This window comes from Rhinolophus sinicus, linkage group LG14, assembly GCF_036562045.2.
Source record: "Rhinolophus sinicus isolate RSC01 linkage group LG14, ASM3656204v1, whole genome shotgun sequence".
NCBI classification, from domain to species: Eukaryota; Metazoa; Chordata; class Mammalia; order Chiroptera; family Rhinolophidae; genus Rhinolophus; species Rhinolophus sinicus.
Window position 1 is genome coordinate 4261303 of NC_133763.1, and position 26888 is coordinate 4288190.

Sequence of the window (26888 nt, forward strand, 5' to 3'; positions counted from 1 at the left end):
AGTAGGCCAGGGCAGGAGAGCCTTGGGCCAGACCCTGGGACACAGCAGTGTCTCGGTAGGAAGTTTGAGTGAAGGACGAGAAAGCAGAAGGGTAAATGATGGAAAACTAGAAAATGTGACGTCCGGGCAGCCGAGAGAAGAAATAGTTCTAAAAGTGAGGCCTGCTATGGCGATACTGAATAAGATAAGGATAGAGAGGAACTACTCGGTGTCCTTGACAAAGGAGTGTGAAGTCAGTGATGGGACCAGAGTGGGCTGAGCACTGAGTGAGAGGAGAGGGTGCAGCGAGGCAGATGGAAAACTCTTTTAACACATGTTGTTGGAAAAGAGAGCAGAGAGAGGGGAACACGTGGAGCACATACGGTCTAGGTTCTCTTAAGACAGGATACAGTCGAGTGTCCGTGCCGTGATTGCAGCGTGATGGGAATTACTTGGTAGAAGGCGAGCATGTTCGTTTTCCATTGCAATATAACAAATTACCACAAAGCTTTCAGCTTGCAACAGCTCTCACAGTGGCTGTGGGTTAGGAGTCCAGGCTCAGCTTCCCTGGGTCTGTGCTAAGTGTCACAGGCTGCAGCCGAGGTGTTGGGTGGGCTGTGTTCTCATAAGGAGGTTGGACTGGGGAAGAGCTCACGTCTGAGCTCACACAGGTCGGTAGCAGAATTCAGTCCCTTGTGTCTGTGGGTCTGAGGGTCCCAGTTTCCTGCTGGCTGCCACCTGGAGGCTACCTTCAGCTCCTAGGGACCCTTTCCCCACCCCACCTCCACTTCACACAGTGTTTTGTCACGTGGGCATCCTCAGTGTGGCCTCTTACTTCATCAAGCCGGCAAGGAGCATCTTAGCACCTGTCTGCTAGTGAGCTAGAGTTTCACATAATGCCCTGTAATCACAGCAGCAATAATAGTCTATTATCTTTGCCATTTTCTGTTGGTTAGAGGTGAGTCCTGGGTTCCACCCATACTTAAGGGGAGGCGATATACAAGGAGTTGAGGATCCCTGGGTGTCACCTTAGGGAGGAACCAAAGGTGCAGCCAGAGGAGAGATGAGCGCAGGACGACAGCCCTTGCAAAATCCATAGGGGAGGGACCTGGACCCCAAGGACAGGGGTTGTCCTTTGACAGAAGCAAGAGCCCTTCTCCGCACTGAATTACAGAGAAGGTGGAGACAGTGAGCCCAGAGCTGGGTAGTTGTATATAGGCGCTGGTCAGATGATGGCTTCCGTTTTCCCCTTGTCGCAGGAGGGAAGCTCGTCCACTGAGGGTGAAGGAGGCTTGAAGTAAGAGCTGAAGGCATGACGTAGCTCTGTGGGACAGCAGGAGAGCACACACACTAGGGAGATCAGAGCGAGTGCCAGGCACATCAGGGACCCCTCTGGTGTTTGTGGTTCCGAGCATGCAATTCCCCAACTTTATTCCATTGGCTCCTGCACAGAGCAATCACAATAATGAAAAGAACCCACGCTCACACTGATTGGGTGCCTACCATGGTCAGCACAAGTGTAACTGTACCGTCTCATTTAAACGTCATTACTGCGTGCCAATCATTCAGGCCTTGTCGTGATTGTCCTTGTTTTCCAGATGTGATGAGCCGACTGCTTAAAAACACACAGGTGTTAAGTGGCAGAGTAGGGGCGTAAGCCCTGGGCAGACGAACTCCAGCGCTAACGCCCTTACGCCTTACCCTACACTGTCTCTCACAGACAAAGGAGACAGCTGGACTGAGCAGGGCTGCGCGTCAGCCGGGAGGGTGAACAGTGGGAAGAACATATTACTGACGGAGGTGGCACGGCTGTGACTGTAACGATGGACAGGGGACCTAAGAAAGGGCGGGTGGTGAAACAGCTGTGGCTCAGTAGATGGGAGAACAGAAAGGGTGAACCAGGAAAATCAGCGAAAGAGTGGGAGTGAAATGCAGGACAATTTGGGTTCCCAACTAATGTTATCACGCATGAATGTTTGCTGACCGTGTGAGCTGGGGACTGTACTAAATGGTTTCTCTGAGGGAGGATCTCATGAGACAGTGTGACTTGGGAATCACTGTGTCCCCTGGTCCAACTGAGGACACTGGCTTAGAAGTGAACCAGCACACACAGCAGTGTGGACACAGGTGGGGGCATGGCTGACACCCACGGCCTGTGATTTTAATCCCTATACCAGAATCCGTGGGCTCTCCCTGTATTGATTTGAGATTAGTATGCCCTTCTGTTTATTTCCAGGACGATTTGTGATTGCTGAGGGGGTAAAGGAATACATGCTACTAAGTATCTGATTCCTTTAACCAATACCAATTTAGGCTTTAAATGAAACAACAAGAGAAACTTTGCATTGTATCATTTTCAATTTCTGATCCAAGAAAGCTTACACATTTACCTTCGGGGGGTAAGATTCCACACCCCCTCCCTCCAAAAATACAAATAAAATAACTAACCTCCTGGCAGAGTAAACAGTCTCTTCAACCAGAGTTTAATCAAGAAAGGTCCAAGGACATTGTGAAAGGGAGGAAGGATTCTAGAATCTGTTTGTTCCTCAGTGGAGGCCACACAGCGGCAGCTCAGATAATAAGGCCAGGGCTTTGCATTGTGAGGCTGTGGATTTGTTCAGGGCCCAGAATCTGAAGGCGTTAATAATTTACTGGTGTAGTAAGTAGGAAAAGGCTGGACACAAGAGCCTCGAGGAGTTCTAGCCAGATTTCATCCAGTGGAAAACCGAGGAGAAAGGCTTTTAAATGAGGTACTATGTGTCCGAGTTCCCACTTGCAATGCCCAGTAGCTACTAATCGGATGGAAGACGCTTCCCGTGTGCCAGCTCTTCAGGGATGGCTGACACAGCTATGAGTCTATCTCTTGAATATCCGATGACGGTAAGAAGCCTTTGGCAGAGACTGTGTAGCAAACACTGAATTCCAATTTGCTAACAAGCATGTGTCTTGCAAATGGTCTTGGTGTTGGCTGCAGCGAAAGGCATGTGCTTAAGATACCGCACAAAGTTGTCATTCACTGCTGAAGTTGGAAGGGAAACAGAGATTATCTACTAACCCGACACCCTCATTTGACCACTGACACTGAGGCTACAAAGGTGAAATTTCTCTACAGCTGGGGCTGAGGGAGAAGCAGGTGGGCCCAGCATTAGGGCCCTGGTCTGCCAACCCCAAGTTCCCTCCCTCCTTTCCGGGTTAGTTCTCTAAGCCCAGAATGATCCCTCAGAGTTGCAGATAGAAAAATCAGTTTTCTCAAGTGGTCTACCACTCACTGCTTGTCAACTTCTGTTTGGGGAAAGTTCTTGCTTCGTCAAGTACCTCAGGTAGAGGGGCTCGCTTGTGGCTTTGGTGGGCTGGGTAGGACCCTCTGTGAGGCCTGCTGGGCCGGGTCCCCCTCCCCGAGCACTTCCCACGGGATGTGTGCACTCACTCAGAGGGGGGCCACCGCAAGAGATGGGCTCCATCTTGTCGTGAATGGCTGGCCCAGAACCCCTGGTGTGGTGCTTCCGGTGAACTGGCCTGGAAGACGGGATGTGTACTCACTCAGCCCTTAACCAGGGCCTCTCCTCCTTCACCAGGGTGTCGCTGCTAGTGGACCGTGGGTTGTCCCATAACACAAGCATTGGAAAAAAGGGGAGACAGAGCTTTAGTCTAGCCCTCCCCTGAATCTGTAGCCCCGCCTCTTGGTGAGATGGATCCAGAGACAGCTACAGTCGTGTGTGTGCAGTTGACCTCTTAAAATGCAGGGACCCTGTTCTTTATTAAACCTGTAGCCGTCAGAGTGCTGTGTCCTCCACCCCGGGAGGATGGAGGGCGGGGGGAGAAAGGGGGGTTTTTCTTGCCCCAAAGCACTGTGTGGTATCAGAACTTCTGATCTGCATGGAACGACCAGTATTGTCACAGCGACTTGAAATAATGCCTGCTCAAGTCAGGGAAACTTCACCGTTTACTTGCCCCCTACCATGTCATATTAAGGTCAATGCATGATTTCCACTAGACATTCTGACACATCGGAGATGCTTGGAGACCCTCATCACCACCCTTCTGGCTGGCCACGTCTGGGTCATTGAAACCAGGATGAGTTTCTTTGGTTTTGCTGTCCATGTTCCCATCCACTGTTCTGTCACTAGATGTGTAAGGTGGGCCCCTGGTGCCACGCTTCTGAGACCCTGTGGCAAGTAACAGTGACAGGGCTTCCTCCCACTTGCAGGGAGCCCACCGCCTAACAAATCCCTGACAAGTTGTCTAGATGGAGGTTCGGGGGCCCCTTTCCTCTTAATCCTCTTGGCAAGATTAGCTCTGTCGCGAGACCTTACTTGGCTGCCACAGTTTGGGGTGGAGTTTTGATACGAACCCTAAAACATTTGTAGCCAGCCTGTATGGAGAAGAGTCTGTGGTTTGGCCAGGAAGTAATTCCTGAGTGGTTAGTCAAGGGTGAGTTTAGGTCCCTGAACTTGGCAAATAACCTTAGTTGTTGTCATTTGCTGGATGGAATGGAACAGAACACACCTGAGAGTCCTGGAGCAGAATAACAGTGACTGAGTCTTTACACTTTGTTGAAAATACTGCTTTAGACAATCCAGTGTTACAATGCAATGTACGTAGGGCAAACAGGCTCGACTCTAGGGTTTTGAAGGAGAGCCTGTGGTTGTAGGGCAAGGACCTTGCGGAAGACCACAGAGCCTCAAGGTGCCAAGAGCTGAAGGGGTGGGTGTCCCAGCAGTCACCGTGACACACGTGCTCTCCTTACATTCTCGTCGTAATGGAAGGTTCGGTGAATGTGAAATCTCTCCGATTTCAGACTCATCGGGCATGCCTAGTTAGAATTAGTGAGTGTCCAAAGTGCTGTGGCATTTTAAATTAAATCTAATTTTCTGAAAGGCTACGTGCCTTGAAACACCACGTGATGAAACCCGCAGACAGGATAACTTTAGTTCGTTAACATGACCTTCATGGTGGGCTTGTTAGTGAGATGGAGAGAGCAGGTTTGAGTCAAAGCAGGTGACCCCACTGGCTGCCCCAGCCCACGGTCACCTCAGTGTAGCTCAAGCAGCAATCAAATAAGGCTCTGGGTTCAAATGCTGGCTTCTCCACTTGCTAGTCGTGTGGCCTTATCACGTTACTTCCTAGCTCTGTGCCAATTCAGTGCTGTGACATAAAATTGGGATAATATTGTTCTAGCGTCATCTATTGTTACTGAATGTGGCCCAGAGACCTCCTGGAATTAGACATGGATGACTGTTTATTTACTTTACGGTTTCAGAAAAGGATCTTTTCTAACAATTTGAGGGTCCAAAATGCCACAGTCATTTTAACGGTCACAAGCTCCTCCGTGTCCCCTGCTCTCAAGGCGTTTCCGAGAGCCGCTTCCTGCAGTGGCTCTGCTCATCTGAGTGCTGTGGTGTCCTTTTGTGTGTGGTGAGCTTGCATCTTCCCTCTGCAGCTCAGGAAGCTGTGAGCCACTTACCTACTCATGCAAAGGGGACAGGGACTGTCTGTCTCTGGGGTTCATCAGTCCATTCAGACCTACACCACTTATATTGGGGAAAAGCTGGCTGCCACCCACGCGGGCAGGAAAAGGTTTACCACACATGTTGCTGAAAGCTGTAGTGTAAACACAGTGATGTCACCATCCACCCTTGACGCTGCGTGTGGCTGAGACCGTCTGAGCGGGTTGGTCCTTCCCTCATCCTTAGCCTTGGTGCAAGAGCCTGCTGTGCTTTTGGTGGTGAAGAAGTCATTCTTTATTCTTTGCATAGGTGGGGATAGGTCCACAAAGTTACCTCTAAACTCTTGTACCGACCTGCTTCTACTGCTGGGGAGACATCAGAAAGGGCCGGTGAGAACTCTGGCTGAAGAAGTTGGAGGGATTCTGGTTAAGAACAGAGATACAGACTTTTTTTTTTAAGTTATAAAATATTTTAAATATAGAGGAAATTGGAAGAGTAGTACAAAATCCATGTACCTAAAAAGAAGTTATTGATCACGGATGGCCAGAGCCTTCCGAATTTCTAAGGAGGTGAATATAGACTGTAACATTTACATATTTATTGGACTATAGAGACTTTTTTTTTTCCTAGAGCATCTTTCCCTTGGGATACATTTTGGGAAATACTGATTTATAATTACATTTCTAAATGAGAAATCCATGGATAAGTGGCTTATCCTTGGGATAAATAATGAAAACTGCATTATTAAAGAACTATATTGTCACACACTCAGAAAACAGTTAAAATGTTGTTAGTGGGTCATGTAAGCTTTGAAGTATTTTTCCTCATCAGCTGATAATTTCTTCAGTGTCAAATTTCTTTAAAAGAAAAAGAATTTCACGTGGTAAATTTTCACTTGTATATCTGTGAATACCCTTCTCATGTGTGAAATTTGAAAACTGGTGGAGAACACAACTTTTCTTGGTAGATCAGGCTCTGCAATGGGTCTGGTGAGGAAGAAGGGAGGTGTGAGCAGTGGATCATAACAGAATTAAACAGTGCCCAGGAAGCAGAACAATCACAGGGGTTTATACCCAGGAAAGTGTCTTCAACAATAGGTTTTCCACATTCTAAAAGGAAAAAGATTGAAACTATCAGAAGAGTCTAAATGAAACGAGCATATAAATGCGCTAAGGTATTGGGACTGACACATTTTCTGTCAACAGCAGTGTGGGTATTGCACATAAAGGGGTTCAGCATTTGTGAACACTGAATACCTCGTGTAAGGACTCTTTATTGGCTATTGTTCCGTGTGCATTTCAGTGTTATCCAACATTTAATGCATTAGGATTTTGAGAGTGCCCTCATAGCTAACTTCACTTGAGCCTCTTGGCAATCTTGGGTGGTGGGTAGTACCATCTCCATTTTATAGGTGGGAAAATAAGTCCTAGATAAGAATGGGGCAGTTTCTGTCAAAACTGTGCCTACTCTGTACCAGCCACTTAGATGGATGCAGAGAGTATGCTATCGAACCAAGTGGTCCTTATGGGACAATCTATTTCATGGAAGAAATAGTCAAACAGATAAACAATTACAATAGGAAATGACAGTGAAGGGTAGTGAAAGTACAGGACTTGTAGTTTTCACTCGAGAGCCTGGCAGCGGTTGATAATTTGCTAAGTTGCAAAGCCAGTCTAAGCACATATTTGCTGGCTCCTGTTCTGCGCCACCACCCCCAAAACCCTTTTTTTTTCCTTCTGTTGTTCTAAGCACAGGGAGTGGCATTTTAAACTGAAGCTTAGCGGCTAGGATCAAGGCGTAAATGATATTCGAGCTTTTAGGTTACTACGAAGAGAGGTGGAAATCCCATTTTTAAATTGCTGTCTTTAAAAAAAAGCCTTGTTTGAAAATTAGTTTTTCAGACTATGCTGTCAACATCAGGTTTAGAGAAACTAGAAGCAAGTTTCTCTCGTTATGTTCTCTTGCTGTGTAGTGCTGAGTGAGTTGGAAAGTAGTGCTCTGCTTAGGCAGTCCCTCGAAGCTTCGCTTTGCTAAGTATTTTAGGTGTATCCTTTTTTAAAAAGTTGGCACAATTGACAGGAAGGTGCTGGGGAGTAGAAATAGAGGAAAATATAGGACTTGGAGCATATCAGTTGGGAGAGAAGACTTCTTTTATGTAATGGGAAATGAATGCTTTTGTCCTTTTTTTTTTACCCTTGGATTTGTGACAGCAACACACTGATTGGGTCTTGTGTCCCTGGAGTTACATACCCATCTCTTGTATTTCTTATAATATCCTTACCAGTCATTATAATTTCAATTTCATTATGAGGTAGCCATGACCAGAGGCTACATGACTGTTTGAAGACGACTTGATAAATGACTTTGAATCCTTTCTTTCTGATTCCCCCCACCTCCTTTTTTTTTCTAATCTGCCATGTATTTGTAGGTTTTCATGTGGATAGCTTCCATTCTGACTCATTCTTCCTTCAGTCTTCGTTTACCCGGGTCAAACTAGTGACACAAACTCGCTTCACAGTGACTTTCCGGCCATCATCATCGTCTTTCCTTCCTCCCCCTCCAAAAAACAAACAAAAACAAAAACACCCATTTATTCTCATTTTCTGCAATATTGGTGATATTAGTACCCAACAAAAATACTTGGGTAGAAGTGGGTGATCGCCAAATGTTCAAATGAATAGAACATGAAAGACTAAGCATGTCATTGTACAAACACTCGGTCATTTCCTCCTATCACCTTTCTTCTCTGCATCTCACCTGTTTCCAAGTCTGATTTATTTTGTTCCCATCGTGTGTTTTTCTTCCCCAGTAGTTACTCTCCTCATTTCCATAGTATCCTCATTGCTCACTTCTTGCCTCCAGTTTCTCCTCATTTAAGTTTGTTTTTCACAGAGCTGCGAAAATGATCGTAGGTCTTACATCACTTTTTCCTATTAAAGGAGCAATACTTGTAGAATATTTGAAAGTCCTGATAAGAAGAAAGAAGGAACAAATAATCCCGTAGAATGCCACTCATTCTTCATAGATAACCACCAGCCATTCACCCCACTATATCTATCCTTCCAGACCACACAAGTAGGATCTATCACTCAAAGGGAGGTCACCTGCCTGGCAAACTCCTGTTCTTGGTGACCCACCTTAAAACATAAAAGTAAGTTAACAGGGCTTCAGGAGCTGGACTGGATGTAAAAAACGACAGCTCACACTTGCAAATCTGAAAACATTTCCTTAATGTTCAAATATGCAAAGCACTGGGCTAGATACTTTCGGGGCTCAAAGGTAGCAGTGGTTGTTTCTTCCTAGGCATTCCCAGTGCTCAAAGGCATTGCCTTATTCACTCTTACTTGACACTCAGTCCCAACAAATGTGGTTGTGTGGTTTCTTGGCCAAGACATGAAAAGTTAGGAATGAGCAGGAAGAGTCCGTCTCTCTACTTAGAGCCAATGTTGTAAGACCAGCAGGCATGAAACTGGTGTTGATGGAGGCGTGGGGATCTGTGTTTAAAATGCTCTACACGTGAGTGTGCGAAATAATATATGTTCATTTAACATGGTGGCAAGGAGCTCCGGAGGGCACATCACTCTATGTTACAGTTTAATAATAGTCCCAGGACCTCATACCACGGAGAGAGGTTTGTTGTGCTTAATAGAGAGGCAAGAATATAATGCATTTTAGAGACATTAGCAACAAAACAGTGATTAAGGTTTACCCGTCAAAGGGGTAGCAACTTCTTTATTAAAAACTGATTTATGTGGCATATGTGCACCGACAGTGATGGGATTACTGTTTTTACCGTAAGGACAACCACGTGGAAGTCCATCCCCAAATCATTTCATTCATTCCCAACAGCTGTCTAAGGGTTCTTGTCAGTGAAGCCCCGTATTGCTTTCCGGCCCTTCCTTTCCGGGCGCAGATCTTAACGTGCCAAGGGATATTCAGCCTTACTGTCTAAAGTACGTTGGGCACTTAACATACTGCGTGTTTTTCAGGGGGTCCCTAGTGACCGAGGGCCCTAGATTCCTTTCTCAGCGATCGCCCTCTCGAAGTGGGATTGCCCTCTAGTGGGATTCACCTACAGGGACAGTGAGCCCCACCTGCACGTGACTGTAACACGCAGGATCCTGGACGCGCGAGGATTTTCTCTCTTAGCCCTGGTGCTCTAAACGGGACTCCTAAGAAGGGCTGCCAGGGTCCGCTGGGGAAAACAAAACCCGTCCCAGCCTGTACAGTTGTCTCAAGCGTTCTCCCTACATCGTGGGAATTACCCCACCCCTGTTTTCCAAAGCCGAAACAATAGCACACGCAGTCCAGCGTGCTGGTGGCTGGGGACCATCAGGAAGCAAGCCTGCTCCTCGCCAGGCCCTTTCCTCGCCATGGTCCCCGCCTGAGGTGTTCCTGTCAAGTAGGGGGTGGCAGATATTTATGGCCGCGCCTTCCAGCTCTGTTGGTAATGAGCTCACCAGGGCTGGGAACCTGGGAGAGGGAAAGTTAATGACACGGGGGAGTCCACGAAGACTTTGGAGTAAATGACCTTAGCTCTAAGTCTAATGGCTGCAAGAGAGACTGTAAAGTGGAGAGTACGGTAAATGGCTCTCTAGACCATTCACCATATTGCCACAAGAGCCCATGGGAGCCAGAGGCCAGGGGAGGCAGGTGGGAGGACGGTGATGGCGGTGGTGGGGGCAGGCCCCGGGCCAGGAGGGTGCCAGCTTGCTGACAGCCACGGACACGCATGCCAGTGTCACACTATCTCATAACATGCATTTCCGTTACATAGGGAAGGTTTTCTTGGAGGGAGGGGTTCAAGACTTCTTATCCCATGCATGTGTCATGTATGATTTTTAAGTGGTAGTTGTATAAATACAGAAATAACAAGCTGTGCAAAGATCATGATAGCCTGCCCATTCTGAAAAAAAAAAAAAAAGAAAACACAATATGCTAACAGCTAAATTTCTATGTTAGAGAATACGACCAGCAAACCGAAGACAAGGGACTTGACTCCCGTACCACGCAGGTGACATAAAGCAGGTAATGGGGCTGTAGTGAAAAGCTAGCTCCTACATTAGCCCCAATTAAGAATGAAGTTCTACCTAGTACATGATTGAAAAGCAAATATAAATAAAAGCTACAAAATCAGCAAAATCGCACTACATTTGAGGAACACCCTAAAAAGTTAGCGTTACTTACAAATGCAAAAACTTCACGTATTTCAGGAAAAACTGACAGGAAACACAACAAAAGCTAAAGTGGAGTCCCGGTGTTATGTTCATAGGGCAATAAAAGCAAAGAAGTTATATTGGGAGCAAGGAAAATTGAAGTCTAAAAAAAAAAAATGTCAGTGAGCCATTTCAGCGACATAGCAAGCTCCAAGATGTACAAAACCATCATGAAAGTTTCCGTCTTCCTGCTCAGACCTTACCAACCCTTCATCTTCAGAGCCAGGCAAACAGTGCCTGAAAAACCACCGTCCTGGCCAGAATCTCACGATGGTCTCTGTCGCTGGAACTCACTGCTGAGCTCATCCACCTAACCCCTGGCGGAAAATACCTGTCCAGTCCTTTACGTGTTTGGTTGCGAAGCTTCTGTTCAGCTGGAACAGCATTATAGCAATGCCCTCATTACCTTTGAGACACAGATGACAACAGTAGTCAATTTAAATCTAGAGGGGAAAAAATGAATTCCACCCCCAATTTGTTTGTTGTGTGCGGCTTCTTTCTGTGAGGAAAGGACCTGTGTGTCCCCCGCGTGTTTTTCGCGCTTGCCCCTGGGGAGGGTGAGGGGACGGAAGTGGTGTAGCGTCTGGGAAAGCATTAGCCACACATTTCCTGTGGCCGTCCCCCTTCCACGTGTAATGTGGTACCCTAAGCGTAGCACTTACTGGGGGTGTCTGTGCATCCAGATACGAAGCCCCTGTCTTATGAGTTATTCTATATAAATGAGGTTATTTGCCTCGGGTTTGTTCAGATTTGCAGTAGAACTGTGGGACACACATAACTCTGTACCTTTTTTCCCTAAGTTCATATTATATTTAAGTTAGATTATATAATTCTCAAACTTTATGCTCACCTCATCCCTTAGTTTTTCCACACGCATCCTCAACTAGATTTTCAGCTGCTTGAAGGTGCTTTATCATGTTAATCCCCCAGTGTGGACTGGAACAGTAGTGACTGCTTAGTGCATTATTTGTGTGAAGGATGATGGCACGTGGAAAACTCAGAGGCCTGAGTCTTACTTTTGATCTAGCGCATAACTCATAGTGCAATCTTGAGTAAAGTTCTTTACTGCTTCTTCCTTTAGTCACCTGTAAAATGGTGGTAGACTGTGTATCTATATCTTTTTTACCTTTTCTTAGCTTTGAAAAGCATCTTTAACAGATCATAAATTCACCTGCAGCTGTAAGAAAATGTACAGAATGATCCCGTGTATCGTTGGCCGTGGTACCTTGTTGCATAACTAGAGTCCAATGTCACACCCAGGAAAGTGACGCAGACAGCCCACTGGCTTATTCAGACTTCTCCAGGTCTGGATGCACCTGTGTGTGTAGTATTGTCACCTGTGTAGATTCACGTGACCAGTGGCACAGAGAAGATACAGCGGTCCCATCACAAGGCCCCCTCATGCTGCCCTTTTAGAGCCAGAGCAGCCTCTTTCCCATCCCTGCATCCCTAACCCCAGCCACCACTAATCTCTTGATTCCTTTAAAAATGTACTGATAACGGAATCCTCGAAGCAGAATTAAGACTTGAGTGTGTGTGTGTGTGTGTGTGTGTGTGTGTGTGTGTGCACTAAAGTCTCTGTATTGGAAAAGCAGGGTGACTCAAGCCCTTTAGTTCATATCCTCCCAGATACAATATCAATTATGTTTGAAAGTGTCTGCTTAGGAAATGCATAGGTGCTGCTGGAAACTACCTGCGGGTTTCTCTCAAGGGCAACAAATAAAAAACACCAGTGGAGGGTGTGCAAGTCATTCGTCCATGAGTTGAATGTGTCCGTGACATGGGCACGGCCCGGGGTTACCTTGGTCAGGATGACAGTCTTGGCAAAACCAAAGGCCGGTTTGTTCCCACGTGATTGATTCACGAGCAGCGTCCCTGATAAGACTGCGGGAGCTTCGTGGTCCGTCCTTCGAAATCTTGAACATTCAACACAACACCCAGTAGCGCAGAAGACAAAAATGTAGCTTTGCTGTATTTATTGTTATTATTACTAGAAATGAAGAGTGCCACATAGCTTTTGGTGTAGCAGAGGTTAGGGGCTTACCCATTTGACTTAGCAATTTGTATGAAGCTCTTTTAAGATGAGAGCACACCCTTCCCTACGTCCTGAGAATAAAAATGACAACTTAGATGTGTCATATCCTGGGGGTTTTGACATGGAAACTCATGTCATTCAGGGCCATTAACACCCAAGTAAGATGGACCCAGACTGGTATAAGTTTGCAGATCTTTTGTGTTCTTCCTATTGCGGGGTGATCGCGTGTGCCGCTCCTGGTCAAAATCCGGCTTTATAAGCACGTCTAAATTCCTGGTTCTGAAGGCAGTTCCTTAGCACTGCTGACAGTGAAGCCCACCATCTTTCAAACATATGATAGCTCCTTCCTCAGGCAGGAGGACCTTCCCAATTCTCAGCAGTGTTTGCAGAAGTTTGTATCTGATATGGAGGATCTCTGTCCTTTAGAGAGGAATACAGAGTATGGGAGCGTGCCAGCTCTTTTCTGTTCTGATATCAGCCAGGCAATTAGTGGGAGAAAGGTGAGTAGCACAAGTCACACCAACACCACTTTTAATCAAATGCTTGAACGTCTTCAGTGTAGCCAAGACTCTTCTTATCAGCAGGGTCAGCTTCCGCTGTGAGGAAATTGAAATGCAAATGCAGGAAATGACCTGCATTAGGTTTGGCACAGAGCAGCGCCCACTGATGGCTGTGTTTGCAGGGAGCTGCGGTACCACAGTCGCCCCAAGAGTGAGGATGAGTGTGGCAGAGGTGCCGTAGGGCAGTGTATTTCTAAATATGGGTTATTCTCTGCATATTAGGTTTTGGTGGTTGTGAGATGGTAAACATTTATGGAGCAGAGCATAACTGTATAGGAATGGAATGGGATGGAATGGAATGGAATGGACCTCCATAACTTCCATTCAACTATCTTCATGATAAGCACCTCAAGGTGTCCAGGCCTTTGTGAAATCAAAGTTAAGAAATAGTCCACATTCAGAAACATTTTTAAAACCTAGAGTTTTTTTTATCTCCACATAAAATTTTAATAGCAGACTTAGTTTGGAGGTAGATTTTTAAAGTTTAAAAACTGCAAGATGAAGTAAATGAGAAGAACAGCATTTGTTACCTGTCCTCACGTTTGTAAGCGCCCGTCAGCTTCCTGACTCCTGAAGTGGGGTGCTGAAGACCGCCCTGCTGGGTCTGGTGGTTGTGGCCGCGACAGGGAGAACACAGATGCCACTTGCTGCTCCCTCTCCTTCCCCGCCCGCCGATCGAATCTGGCATCCATGCCTGGGGTGTTATGTCCCTTCTGGCCTTGTTTCTGCCACCACCACCCAGGCGACGCTCCCCGAGCTCTGGCTTGGAGCTGATCACCTGTGTTTAGGTTCCTATTGCCGCTGTCACACGCACTACAAATTAAGTGACTGAAAACAACGCAAATTCATTCTCTTACTGGTTTGCAGGTCAGAGTCCAAAACGGCTCTCACTGGACTAGCGTGGAGGTGTTGGTGGGGGGCTCCGTCTGCAGGCTCCAGATGTGAATCCATTTCCTTGCTGCTTCCACCTTCTGGAGGCCACCTGTATGTGCGTTGTGCAGGCCCTGCCCCATCTTCCAGGCACGTCACTCTGCTCTGCTCCCATCGTTACATACCCTCCTCCTCCACTGTGCAGATGGCCTCTGCCTCCCTCTTCTAGGGACACTTGTGACTAGACGCAGGGCCCACCTGGAGAATTCAGGACACCCTCCCTCTCTCGGGGTCCTTAACTTAATCACGTCCGCCGTTAACTTTTGCCGTCTAAGGTGACATTCACAGGTCCCAGGAATTAGGCTGTGGATGTCTTTGGGGGCCATTATTCAGCCCACCACAGGCTGTCTGCAGTTCTCCTTGACACTGCAGCCAGAGCAAGTGGCACGTCTGATCCGTGACCCTCCTCCTCCCCCCAGTTGAAACCCCACCGATGGATTCCAGGATCTCAGGACCACGGCCACATTCCCCCTGTGGCACTACCAGAACAGATTACCTTAGCCTCTGTTGCTTAAGCAACAGAAATTCATATTCTCACACGGCTCTGGAGGCTTGAAGTCCACAGTCAAGGTGCTGGCAGGTTTGGTTTCTTCTGAGGTCTCTCTCCTTGGCTTGAAGATGCCCACCTTCTCGCTGTGTCCTCACTCCCGTGGTCATCCCTTGGTCTGGGTGTCACCTGTGTGCAAATCTCCTCTTCTTATAAGGACACCAGTCGGATTGGATCAGGGCCCACCCTAAGGGCCTCAGTTTACCTTAATCACCTCTTTAAAGGCCCTATCCCCAAATACAGTTACATTTTGAGGTACGGGGGTGGTGGTGAGGATTTCAACATGTGAATGCTTAGGAAGACACAAGTCCGCCCATAACATGCGGTCCGACCCTCTCGTCTCTTCGGCGTCCTCTCAGGCCTTGTACCGCCCTTTTCTCTGGTCTCCAGTCTTGGTGACTTTCTTTCAAGTCTTAAATTGTGCCATGACTTCCTGCCACACCACACTTCACCTAGACAGTTCCATCTCTCAGCAGAACTCAATCCACCATCACTTCTTGCTGTGGACTGATTATGTCCCCCTCGCCCCCAAAATTCATATGTTGAAGCCTAATCCTCAGTGTGGGGGTACTTGGAGGTAACCAGATTTGGATGAGGTCATGGGGGGGCAGCCCCCATGAGGGACCTGAGTCCAGAGCTCACTCTCTCTGCCAGGCGAGGACACAGCTGTCTGAACCAGGAAGTCAGTCCTCACCAGACACCAAATGTGCCGGGCCCGTGGTCTTGGGCTTCTCGGCCTTTAGACCTGTGAGAAACAGATGTCTGTTGTTTCAGCCCCCCAGTCTATGGTATCTTTGTTATAGCAGCTCAAACCAGCGAAGATGCTGTCTCAGAGTTGCCTTCCCAGACCTCTCTGATTTTTCCCTCTCTCGTGCGCTCCTAGCTCTTCCATGTACCTCTCTATCCGAGCATTTGTTGTCGTTGCACCATTACTCATGTTTGTGGGTGCGTGGATTTATGCCCTTCTTCCCCACCGAACTGCAAGCTTCATGGGTGTAGAAACCTTTATACCTTTCTAATACACACACACGCACACACACACACACGTATGTATATAAGTATATGTCACTATTACCTCTTGTGCCTACAATACCTAGTAAAAATATTTGCTGAATGAATGATTACTTTTCAAGGAAACACTCTTTTCAAAGGTCTACTAAAATATCTTTATTTCTTATTATCATGGAGAGAATGGAGAGTGGTGTATGTGTGGGTTGGAATAACTATTCAAGCTTTAGAATTTTTATCTTCTTTGAAACCTTTCTTACAACCTCTTTTATAAAGTGTTCCATGAAAATGATCTTTAAATAAGAAAATTAAGAGGTGTTATAGTGGGGAATTAAAGTATTGCCATATACTTAAAAAATGGTGTGTTATACAGAGGCACAGAAGGTGTTTATATAGTGTCTACCACTCGTCTGCTGTTTTCCTGGAAGAATGTACATGTTTTTGGCTGTAAACAACTTATTCGCCTTTTGAAACTAGAGAACAAATTGTGGCTTATTCATATGTTACCTTCCTGTTGTACAGTAACCTTAATTCAGCTAGCACACGACCAACAGATTTCAACTGTAAAAACATGGGGTGTGTGACTTTTGACATTCATACACACATATTAATCATTTACTCTTGCATGGCAAATGTGTGGCCACCAGCCAAGGGTCGTTTCTTACACTGGGGTCGTCAGGTCCCTTTGGTTGGGCTCATGAGGCGTGTGCTAGTATATGAAGCCCATGAAAGTCCTTACAAAGTCTCACCTCCTGCAAATTCTGCCTCTGAAAGTACTAAATTAAACGGCACCATTCTAAAATACACAAACTAATGCAAAGTTCCTTCTTTTCTGAAGTGATAAAGATTATACTAATACAAAGTTCTTGTTTTTTTTTAAAAAAGAAACAACTATATGTTGCATTAGTCCATAGGCCGAATATATAAGAAATACCGGCGGGAAAGAATTTCTTCCACACGATTTGCAATGGTAAGCAGCCACAGGTACATAACAGCCAAGGCAGAGGTGTCTTTTGGCTCATTGCTTGAGTTGGAGGTGAAAGCAGGTGTGGGCAGGTGAGAAGGTGAGTGTCAGTCTGGCATGTTCTCTCTCTTGGAGACTTGCCTTCTGCCTCTGTTATGGAGATTTGTGTAGCATCTCATCGATCTGAGAGATTGCCATTGCTGTTGAACAAGCTCCAAGACGTGGCATAAAGCAAGGGCTGATGTGCCATCGCTGGGTACTTCCTCTTCCTGCCACGGCCACCTCTTCCATGGTGCTTCCTATTTCCTATCCTTTCCTGAGTGAGGTTAGAACTCAGGACGTGGGAAGATGTGGACAGCAGCCAGAGACATGGGTGGCACCCCACTGGGCTCCCTTCAGGCCAGAGTGTTTAAGAGAGTCCCATGGGTTTCATGATTGCTTCCTGTTTTTATTGCTGTTTCTATTTTTCTTATGGCCCACTTCCCACTCAAGGCTCCCGGCAGCCTTCCCTGCCTCTGGCTCCCCAGGTGGCCCATGCTGTTCTCTCTGAGAGGCGCCCCACTGTCCCCCACTAGAGCCCCCCTGTCCGGTGTCCCTTTTACACAGGAGGCCTGTGTCAGATCGCTACAGCATTTGTCTTTCATTAACCAGCGTTCCGATAGTAATCACACACTGGTTGTCAGGAAGGTGTGGCCAGAGAGAAAGGGCCTGGTTACCAGGTACCAGTCACTTTACCGGGTATTTCCATGTGACCCTTTCTCCCAACCTGCGTTCCCTATGTGATAGTTGAGGACCAGACCTTGAAGCTCAGAGCTGAGAGAACGTCCCCACGTCAATCACCTAGCATGTGGCCGAGCTCGGACTTGATTTCAGCTCAACTCGATTTCACAGCAAACAGACTCCTTTTCTTGGGCTATTTCTGGTTTGACCAGGAAAGCTGGGTTAATAATATACGTATGATTTAACCCTATTACAGAATTCCTGGCATCCTTCCCAGCTGTTGGAAATACATCTCCACTAGGGTCTTTCTGGCACCTTCCGTTCACGGCACATGGGTAGCTGCCCACTTAAATGGTGTTTTTAAAAGTTGAACAATTATAACTAAAGACAGTCATTTATTGCCATTTATCTCTCTACGTGGTATATTGGAGTTACAAAATATTCTTCCTTGAGTCTCTCAATACCATATGGATGCTTGGAGTTACAGGTCAATTAGACCAGAACGTACTGTGGTATTCCAAGTGGAAAATGGTGGTGGCAATAGAAATAGAGAGAGACACACATAGATTAGAAATCTGTGTTGTGGTAGCAGAGAGAGGAGGTTACAAAGAAGAACCCAGAAAGGCGTGCTGCTGTCCAGACACTGGCAATTGGCTCATTCAACACCTCCGCCGTTCCGCTCTACATCAGTGCCCTACGCTGCTGTGGCCGGAATTTCCCAGCATAACTTGCAGCTAGATCTCTGTATGTGACGTAGGCTCTGCCAAGGCATTGCACCCGCATGAGGCGTGTGACAAGAGGCATGAGTAAGACAGTGCAGGGTAGGTATGTGCTGAAGAGACCTTCTGGCAAACACAGTCCAAGGTTCCTGGTGCTGCCGGGGCATCCATGGTGGGAGTTTGAGCTCTCCGGACCTGCTGTCATGGGACCTGAGTGCTCAGTGCTTTCCTTGTTCAGACAGGAGGTGGCTGGACTCATCTCCTGGCTCTGTGTCCTGTTGAGCATCCCCGCGGACTCGCCAGGCTTCTGGGAGATTCAGGGCTTACCGATACCTTATTTCTGCTTGAACTAGCTAGGGAATTCTGTGGTTTTTCTCCTGCAAAGAAGAACAGAACCAGCCCTGCTTTTAAAGCCAGGAAAAGATGGTGCTTCAGGCAGGCTAATTGTGTTTAGCACTGTCGAGAAGGGAAATTGAAAAGAGGGCGTTTATTAAATTTAGTGATACGTACTTCACTGTAAGTGTAGCAAAAGCATGATTTTTGTTGTCATTTGGGGGAAAGTAGGAATCAATTATTAATGTAATAAGTCAAAGAGTAAATAGGTAGGAAGTGGAGACACCTCTGTTGATAACTGGACTGTCACAGTGATGATAGTTGATCAGGATCAGAGGTCAAAGGAAGGTGTGTTTTTTAAAAGATAAGTGACATTGGGCCATGCCGATTGCTGATAGGAAAGCAGCTGAGAGGGAGACCCAGAGAGAGCGGGTGAAGGAAAGATCCATGAGTTGGTTATGTAACTCCTTATAAAGGATAGTGAGATCGTCCTCTTAGGATTTGGGGGGAATTGGAGTGAAATAATGTGTATGGAGAAATTTTAATGCAGGATCTTGTACTTTATAAGGGTTCGATAAATATAGCTATTATTATTACCACCACTGCTGTTATTGTAATTGTTTCTGTATGCTTTAGAGTGCTGGGAATGTGGCCTAACTGTCCCTCCTGATTTCACAGATCTTCCTTTCAGCTCTCACAGGCGGCCCCATCGCCATGTTATTATCACTTAATTACATTAATTAAGTAAACGTGTATCAAGCAGCTGGTATGTGCCAAGTATGCGTCTATCAGGGGTCTGGGATACACAACTGAGCAAAACGTGATCTCTGCTTGCCGGTTGCTTCTGGACCACTAGAGGAGAGAGATGCGTAAAGCGTATCTACTTCATACCAAGTTTTATATTGTATCAGTCAGGGTTCGAGCAAGAGCAGAACCACTAGGAGAGGTATGTGTGGGGAGGGGGTATTTATGTATTCATTTATGTATCCATCACGTGCGTGTGGACATACACACGTCGATTTATTAAGCCTGAATCCATAGGCAGCAAGGCATGAAGGAAGGATCGTGAACGGGCTGAAATGAAACCCCACGGGCACCTTTTTGTCTTAAGGCCTTCCCACGCTCATCTGTCATGGGTTAGCCGAGTTCTTCTGTTGAGCCATCTACCTTCTTACAAAGACTGTGTTGAAGTGGGAGGTATTTCTCCCTCATGTTCCCCTCTCCTCGCTGATACACCAATTGGACCTTTATTTTAAAGCATCAAATTTACAATAAGCAGATGTACAAATTGATGCTAGTATGCACTGCTTAATTTCTTGAATACACTGTAGCTGCATTTATTAACAGATTTTATTTAGTCATCTGTGCAGCGAGTAACAGTAATTGGCTCTCTGTGAGTGAAGCGCGCGACCCAAGCTAACATGCAAATTCATTGGTTTTCAGCTTTAATTTTTAATTTCACCTACTGTTTACTGCTCAAAGGAATGGTAAGTTGTATTTTAAATTAAATGCATATTTGAGGACGAACCCTTAGCAACCAATACTCTTTTTCACTTAAAATCTGCTTCTTAATCTGCTCTGAAAATTCAAGAAGTGTGTTAGACTGTGGCAACTGCTGATGAATTTGAAAAGCTGTATTTATAGTTCTTCTTGCCAAAGGAATTCAAGGTATTGAGTTAGTTAGTCCAGTTCTTTTTGTTGCAAGAAGTTGAACCCAGCTCAGGTGTTACAAAAGGGGTGAAGTGGGTGGGGTGGGGGTCGCGATTATAAGGACGGACAAGGGGGGTTGGCTCAGAAACAGCCATGCTCTCAGGTGTAGGTGAGGACGGCCATGTGTGGGTGAGGCAGCTGAGGACCCCAGGTCTGTCTGAGGACACCCCCCCCATTCCTGGTTTCCTCTACCATCTGAGGGGCACATGGCCTGGCCTGGTCACCCGTGCTGTCATTTCCAGCCACCACCACCACCAATTGGCATCAGTTTCCAGGCCTCAGATCAGATTCCCGAAAGAAAGGGTCCCCTGGACCCTGTTTGTGCCCAGAGAATTTGTGCAATGTTCTTTTGGACAACCAATTCACCCTTTTATTTAGACGTATCAAAACTATCTTCTCCAGCTTACCCAAAAGTTCTCTTCTGACCCCTTTGGGGAAATGTGTGGTTTGTCAGAGTCACCATGAGTCGGGGTTGATTCCCAGGTCAGTGGCAAAGAGCTATGTAACCCATGAAGAAAATGAACTCTAACACGGCCGGCCAGGTGAGGGAGAGATCAGACTGGAGAAGGGATGTAGGAGAGGCAGAAAGACGGGGAGAGGGGGCCCTGACCAAATGGGCCTTGGAAGTCACTGCAAGGACTCGGGCTTTTATTCTGAGTGCAATGGGGGGCCACAGGCACTCCCGAGCCGAGGCGGGGCATGATTCAAGTCTGCTCTGAAGTGGGAAAGCTGGCTGCTGTTATTGAGAAGGAACTGGAAGGGTGGAGGATGGAAACGGGAGCCAGGGAGGAGACTGCTGTACAAAGCCAGGCAAGAGGTGATACAGCCCACAGTGGCAGCTGTGGAAGGAGGTGGTGAGAAGTGGCTGGACCCTGGGTATATTCTGGAAAGTAAAGTCCACAGGATTTTCCCGTGGTTTGGGTGTGTGTGATTGGCTGAGTTGAACTCCGATTTATAGCAAACACATGTAATACCTGATTAATGGGACAAGTTCAAAATTCTATATGCTGAAGGTAAAACCCAATAACACCGGCTCATGCTGCTGCTGCGTCCCCCACTGTCCTTACATGTGGCTGGAAAAAAGATATAGACACTTTGCTGAGCTTGAATTGAATATTGGACTTTACAGAAACGAATATTTCCATTGAAGGCTTTCCGTAGAGGAGTTTTAAAAACACCCAAGTTGTGTGTTCTCACTTGCATAATGTTAATAGAAGGCTTGCAACGCCAGCCAAGTAGCCTTCCACCAAAGCACTTTGCAGTCACTCTCCATCCTAAACGTGCAGCTGACTAATCAGCCATCAGTCAAAGCCAAGTCCTGCCTTGCTGAGTACGAAACTGTCAAGATACTACGTTCAAACTTGCATTAACACCACTCCTTGCTAAGCTGGTGTCATAGTGTAGTTGGCGGGCATGGTGCCAAATCTAACAGGGTTTCGACCCTGCTGCCTCAACATCACACCAGCAAACAGTCCGATGGTCGTTGGCCGATTTCTCCATCTTCATAAAGAGAAATAATATACTTGAGGATAAAGCAGGCGAAAACCACTTCACTGGTTTCAGAGAGCTGAGGGAATGAGCTCATCTAAGGGCCAGCAATTGGAAGCAGTGTTTTCTAAAGTGTTGCTACTACAGCCATTCATCATGAGTGGATAGCTTTGCCATCCGACTGATTTTTCTGTGTACCTAGCATGAAATTTGAAGAATTTAATCTGAAGCGAGGAGAGGAGTTCTGTTGACTATTTTTAGACATAGTTTTTATCAATTGACGCAAGAATCTGATCTTTCTTTGAGCATGACCCGTAGTGGTGATATTTTAAATTCATTTAAAAACAACAACAATCGTTCCTATTATTACTCTAACCTTTGCTTCTTTTGTAACATGTTTGAAAATCTGTGGGTCTGATGACATGTTCCACACTGTACTTAATATGTCATTGTCAGCAGTCACCTACATATGTAATGTATGTGTTTTGAAAGCAGGTTTTTCAAATAAATCCTGATGTAGGCTAACACGAGCTGAAACAGGAAAACTTCTCTTGCGAAGTTGGTTGGGCGTGACTGTGGTTTCCTGGAGCGTGGAAGAATCCTCACCAGTTGCTTAGCCAAGGGGACCAACGGTTCACTTGCCTCCCAGGGCTTGCTCTCCAGTGGTGGTTTTTGCTATGCCTGAGAAGCCGCACTTCATTCTCTTTTCCAGAATTTCTATTCGACTTTCTTCCTAGACAGAAAGCCTCCAAAGGCCAATGGGTTGGCTTCCCTCAGATTATTCCTGGAAATTCAGGTAATCTCCAGAGTGAGCTCCTCAGGTCTCATTGGGTTGAGGTGAGTAAGTGAGGACCGTTTCCAAGAGAGAGCGATGACAGTGCTTTTGGCATCTTATTACCGTAAATCCATAGGGAGGGTGTTAGGATTCAGGTGACCTGGAATGCACTTGAGTAGAGATGGAAAGGGATTGATCAAATAAGTGGGCAATGTTAGAAGCCGTCCTTGTATCTGGTGTGCTGTTAGGCTCCGCCTGTGGAAATTCGATGTGTTTGTATCAAGAAAAGCTGATGAGCCGTCTTAGAAAGTAGCATCCAATTTACGGAGGACACCACTGAGATTTAAATGGATACTGTTAACTTCTTATTTAAAGAATGGCAAATTTCCCAAGCATATCATATTCCTAGATACGCTGTTTATCTTCTTCTAGGAAAACAAAAGCTGTTCATTGGAGTAAAAATTTTGAGTTTTATTTGTCAGTTAACTCAGTAATTGGTAGTATTCTCATATAATTGAGCACTGAAGCTTTGTTTCCTTGCAAGAGATGACACTGGATAAGGCGTGTGTGTGTGATGTGCTGTGTGAAGGGCTCTGTGCATGGTGGGAAGGAGGGATTTGGTGAGAGTGACTGGAACACCATGTGACTGAGAGACGCTGATAACCGATGAGAGGATGAGTGTAGGGGATGCATTAGCTTAAGTAATTCATCTTCCCCTTCTGTTATACGTACATATACTAATAACTGAAAGCTGACACAGGAAAGACTATTTGTCAGGTAAATGCCAGGTTCTTGAGAAACTTAATTATATAAAAATGATGTGTACTTTTATAATAGAATAACTTCATAGGTTTTAAAACACTAAACTATGTACAAACATTGTAAAAATTACAAACAAGCTAGAAAGCAAAATTGGCCTATATATCTGCTCCCAAGGGAAATTATTCTTAACATTTTGGAATGTCCTTTCAGAATCTCTCTCTCTCTCTCTCTCTCTCTCTCTATATATATATATATATATATATACACACACATACACACACACACACACACACACACACACACACACACCCCTCCTCCCTGAGGTTGTATGACATATACTCATTGGGGCTTCCTTTTTTTCAACTGTGTATTAAATGTCTTTCCATTTCAATAAATATAGAAATATGTCTTTGTTTTTAGCCATCCATTTTACTTCTGCATATTTAACCCCAAATTTATTGATGGATATTTAGAGAATGGTCACTTTTTTAATACCATAAGAAGCTCAGTGATAAATATCCTGTGTGCTTTTCTATATATTCCCCCTTAGATGTAGAATTGCCAAAAACAAAGGGGTGCAATTAAATCGGCTCCCTTTTCCCAAAAGTCAGCCTCCTACAACCTGTGGGTGAGAGTGTCAGCTCCCTCAGATGTTGACCAGTACAGAGCATTATTCCTCATAATTTTTGTGAATCTAATTAAAAGATCATCTCTCTATTTTAATTTTTTTTATTTGAAAAGCTTAAAATGTAAAAATCTCCCATAATCTTACCACTTAAAAATTGTGTGTATCTGTCCATGTGTCCGTGTGTATTTATTATAAGGAAAGAAATGAAAAGGGCCCCCTTGCCCCATTCCATCTTTTGTTTCTTAAGGCGTGTAGCTCTTTGGCAAACTACATTGTTTTGCAAATGCCTACCATATTAGTCTACAATTTGCCTGTTTCTCTTAATAAATCATTAACAATTGTGCTCCTCTTAATAGAGCATGGCTATAGTTTGATGTCCTTCTTTTAGTGACTTTATGGTATGTCCGCTGTGGGTGTTCCATACCTTAAAGACAATCCTGGTTGTTTGATTCGGCAATTTCACACTCCAGGAATTTTTCACAAGTGTTTGCATGAGTGCATAAAGGCCTAAGCCTTTCACAAGCATGTTCACTGTGGCAATATTTTTAATGATGTAAAATGGAAAAGTACCTCCATGTCTGTCAAGAAGAGATTGGTTAAAAAACATGATCTCGTGACATGTTATAGTAGTCAAAATTTTAAATGGAGTAGCTCTGCTACTAGCGTGAAGAGGCCCATGACTTAGTAACACAAGTTGCTAAATAATGCATGTAGTATAATCGCATTCATGTTTAAACACTCCAAACAGCATATATGCACAGATAGACGCTTAATGTCTTGTAAGTAATTTGAACTTTGACAGCAAATTAATAAAGAAGCATTTTGAAAAATGCGAAGTACATCGAAACTCTACCAAACCTAGAGAAAAATTAAATATTTCAGTGAGACTGGGAAGTCGCTGAAAGTCCACCAGCTGGACAGTTTATGAGTCTGGAAAAACAGTTAGGTAGAAAGTTGTATTTTTTTTATCAGTACAAAATGTTTCATTCACAATGTGGAGGAAGAGTGAGAAGATAAAAAGAGGAAGAGAGAGTCAACCATACGGTCAAAAGAGATTAGCTGGAAGCAGAAGTGGACGCCATTGACTCTGATCCTGGAAGGACACAGAAGAACTCAAATGCCTCTTCTTCAGGACAGCGTCGTACATATTTAAGAGCAGCTCTGTGGGCTAAAACCTTCTGTTTTCTAGACAAAACACTCCCAGTTCCTCCTAATAAGGTCCTTTGCCTGCCCTGCATATCCTTTGTTCCAGTTCTTTTGCTGTCCATCTTGAAATGGGACAACCAGAACAGATACCATCCAATCAGATACCGTTGCCTTCCAACTTCTCGACTCATCCCTGTGAGACAGTCAGATTAATCCTTCCTTGTGAAGGAGATACTTTCTAGAAAATCCAGACTAAGGTTATTCTTAAACATCCACCTTGTGTATTCTCCTGAAAATTACTCGTCAGCAGACGTGCTGTTTTTATTCATTATTTGTCACTCAGGGCTTCTGGCCTGGTACATTCATTTGGATGTTTTCCTTTTCCCCCGTCAAATTTTAGGGTAAAGCCATTATTTCCAGGTTAGTAAATCTCCCAACAAGGAAATTCATCTTGATCTCACAAGAGTCTCATCCTCTTGCCCGGAGTCCATCATTCTGGCATAGAGAATCCAATCATTATCTTGGATGATTTGTGTAGCCAGTTATTAGCTTGCAGTATCTTCCTTTGCCTCCTAAAGCTTTGAGAGCTAAAGCAAAAACAAAAGCTCTGCACGTCTAGTATTTTTTCGTTTGTTTTGTTTGTTTGTTTTCTGGACTATTTACCCATTGTCAGCTGACGGTGGTAGTGAACCAGGAGATTTGGACATGACCTCTGCCCCATGAAGACCAGCACACTTTTGAAGAGCCAGAGCAGTTCCCCCCTGCCCCCTAGGTGTCGCTCATGGGGACGGGGTCCTTTCGTACCCATGTCCGATGGCCCACCGCTGTGGGAAGCCATTTCTTCTTGGGCAGTGCTCCGATTTCCACTAGAGCTGAGCGTCATTCAGCTCTGTGCATGCCCTCTTTCTTCTTCCTTTGGCACGTACCCACTCTCATGCTGCAGTTGAGTTCTGTCCATTCAATCGGACGTTTGCGGTTCTTTCTGGCTGTCTTCTATTATTGAACCCTTTGCCTCCTTATAAGCGGCAGCGTTCTCAGATTCCCTCAACTTTGCCATTAACAGAAATGTCAGCTCCTATTTAGGAGTTGCATCATTCCCTGATATCAGCTTCAAGGAGGAAAGAAGCTACGTTAGCCCAGGCCCTCTAAATCACCAGAACACTTTCCCTAGGTTGCCAGGCATTGTGCAAATTGGGGGAGAATAAATAAATAAATAAGAGCGCCCTCTTTGAGCAGATGAAGTACAAAATTTCTCCCTAGGCGGAGGAATTAGAGAAATGTCCGTCTCCCATGGCTGAAGAGGCCTGTAGACCTGGCTTGAGCGGGGACTGGATTTCAGCCCCATGTTACTAGTGAGCAGGAGATCACCACACACCCGCTTGGAGCAGCCTGGGATGAAACACATACCCACTGTATTTGAAAAACAAAACAAAATAAAACACAACCCATAGACTATGGGGCTGCCTCTTTGCAGCAGTTTCCCAATTTCTGGTCTCAGGGTTCTTGAGGATACACCTTACACATCAGTTACTCCTGGTTTGGTTCTGTCTTCCTTTTAAAAAAAAAATTAACAGTACTATTGAGGTATAATTTATATACCATAATATTCATCCCATTGTAAGAATAGAGTTCAATGATTTTTAATTCATGTACAGCATTGCATAGATATCACTGTGATCTTGTTCTAGAACATTTCCATCACCCCAGAAAGTTCTCTGGTGCCCATTTGCAATAATCAGTTCCTATGCCCACCCCCAGCCCCAGGCAATCACTGATCTGCTTTCTGTCTTTATAGATTTGTGTTTTCTGGAAATCTCCTGTCAGTGGAATCCTATCTTCCGTTAGCTGCTCTCTTCTTCTGCTAATCTAATAGGGGTTCGAATTTAATTGAGGTCCGTATCTTTTGCTGAAATTTGTCTGC

The 26888-nt window shown here is 45.4% G+C and overlaps 1 protein-coding gene across 1 annotated transcript in view; it reads left to right on the top strand.

Moving 5' to 3' along the window:
* ZNF704 (zinc finger protein 704) overlaps nt 1–26888 on the top strand; it is a 130971-nt gene that overhangs the window by 3429 nt on the left and 100654 nt on the right. The gene's annotated exons all lie outside the window — the stretch shown is intronic.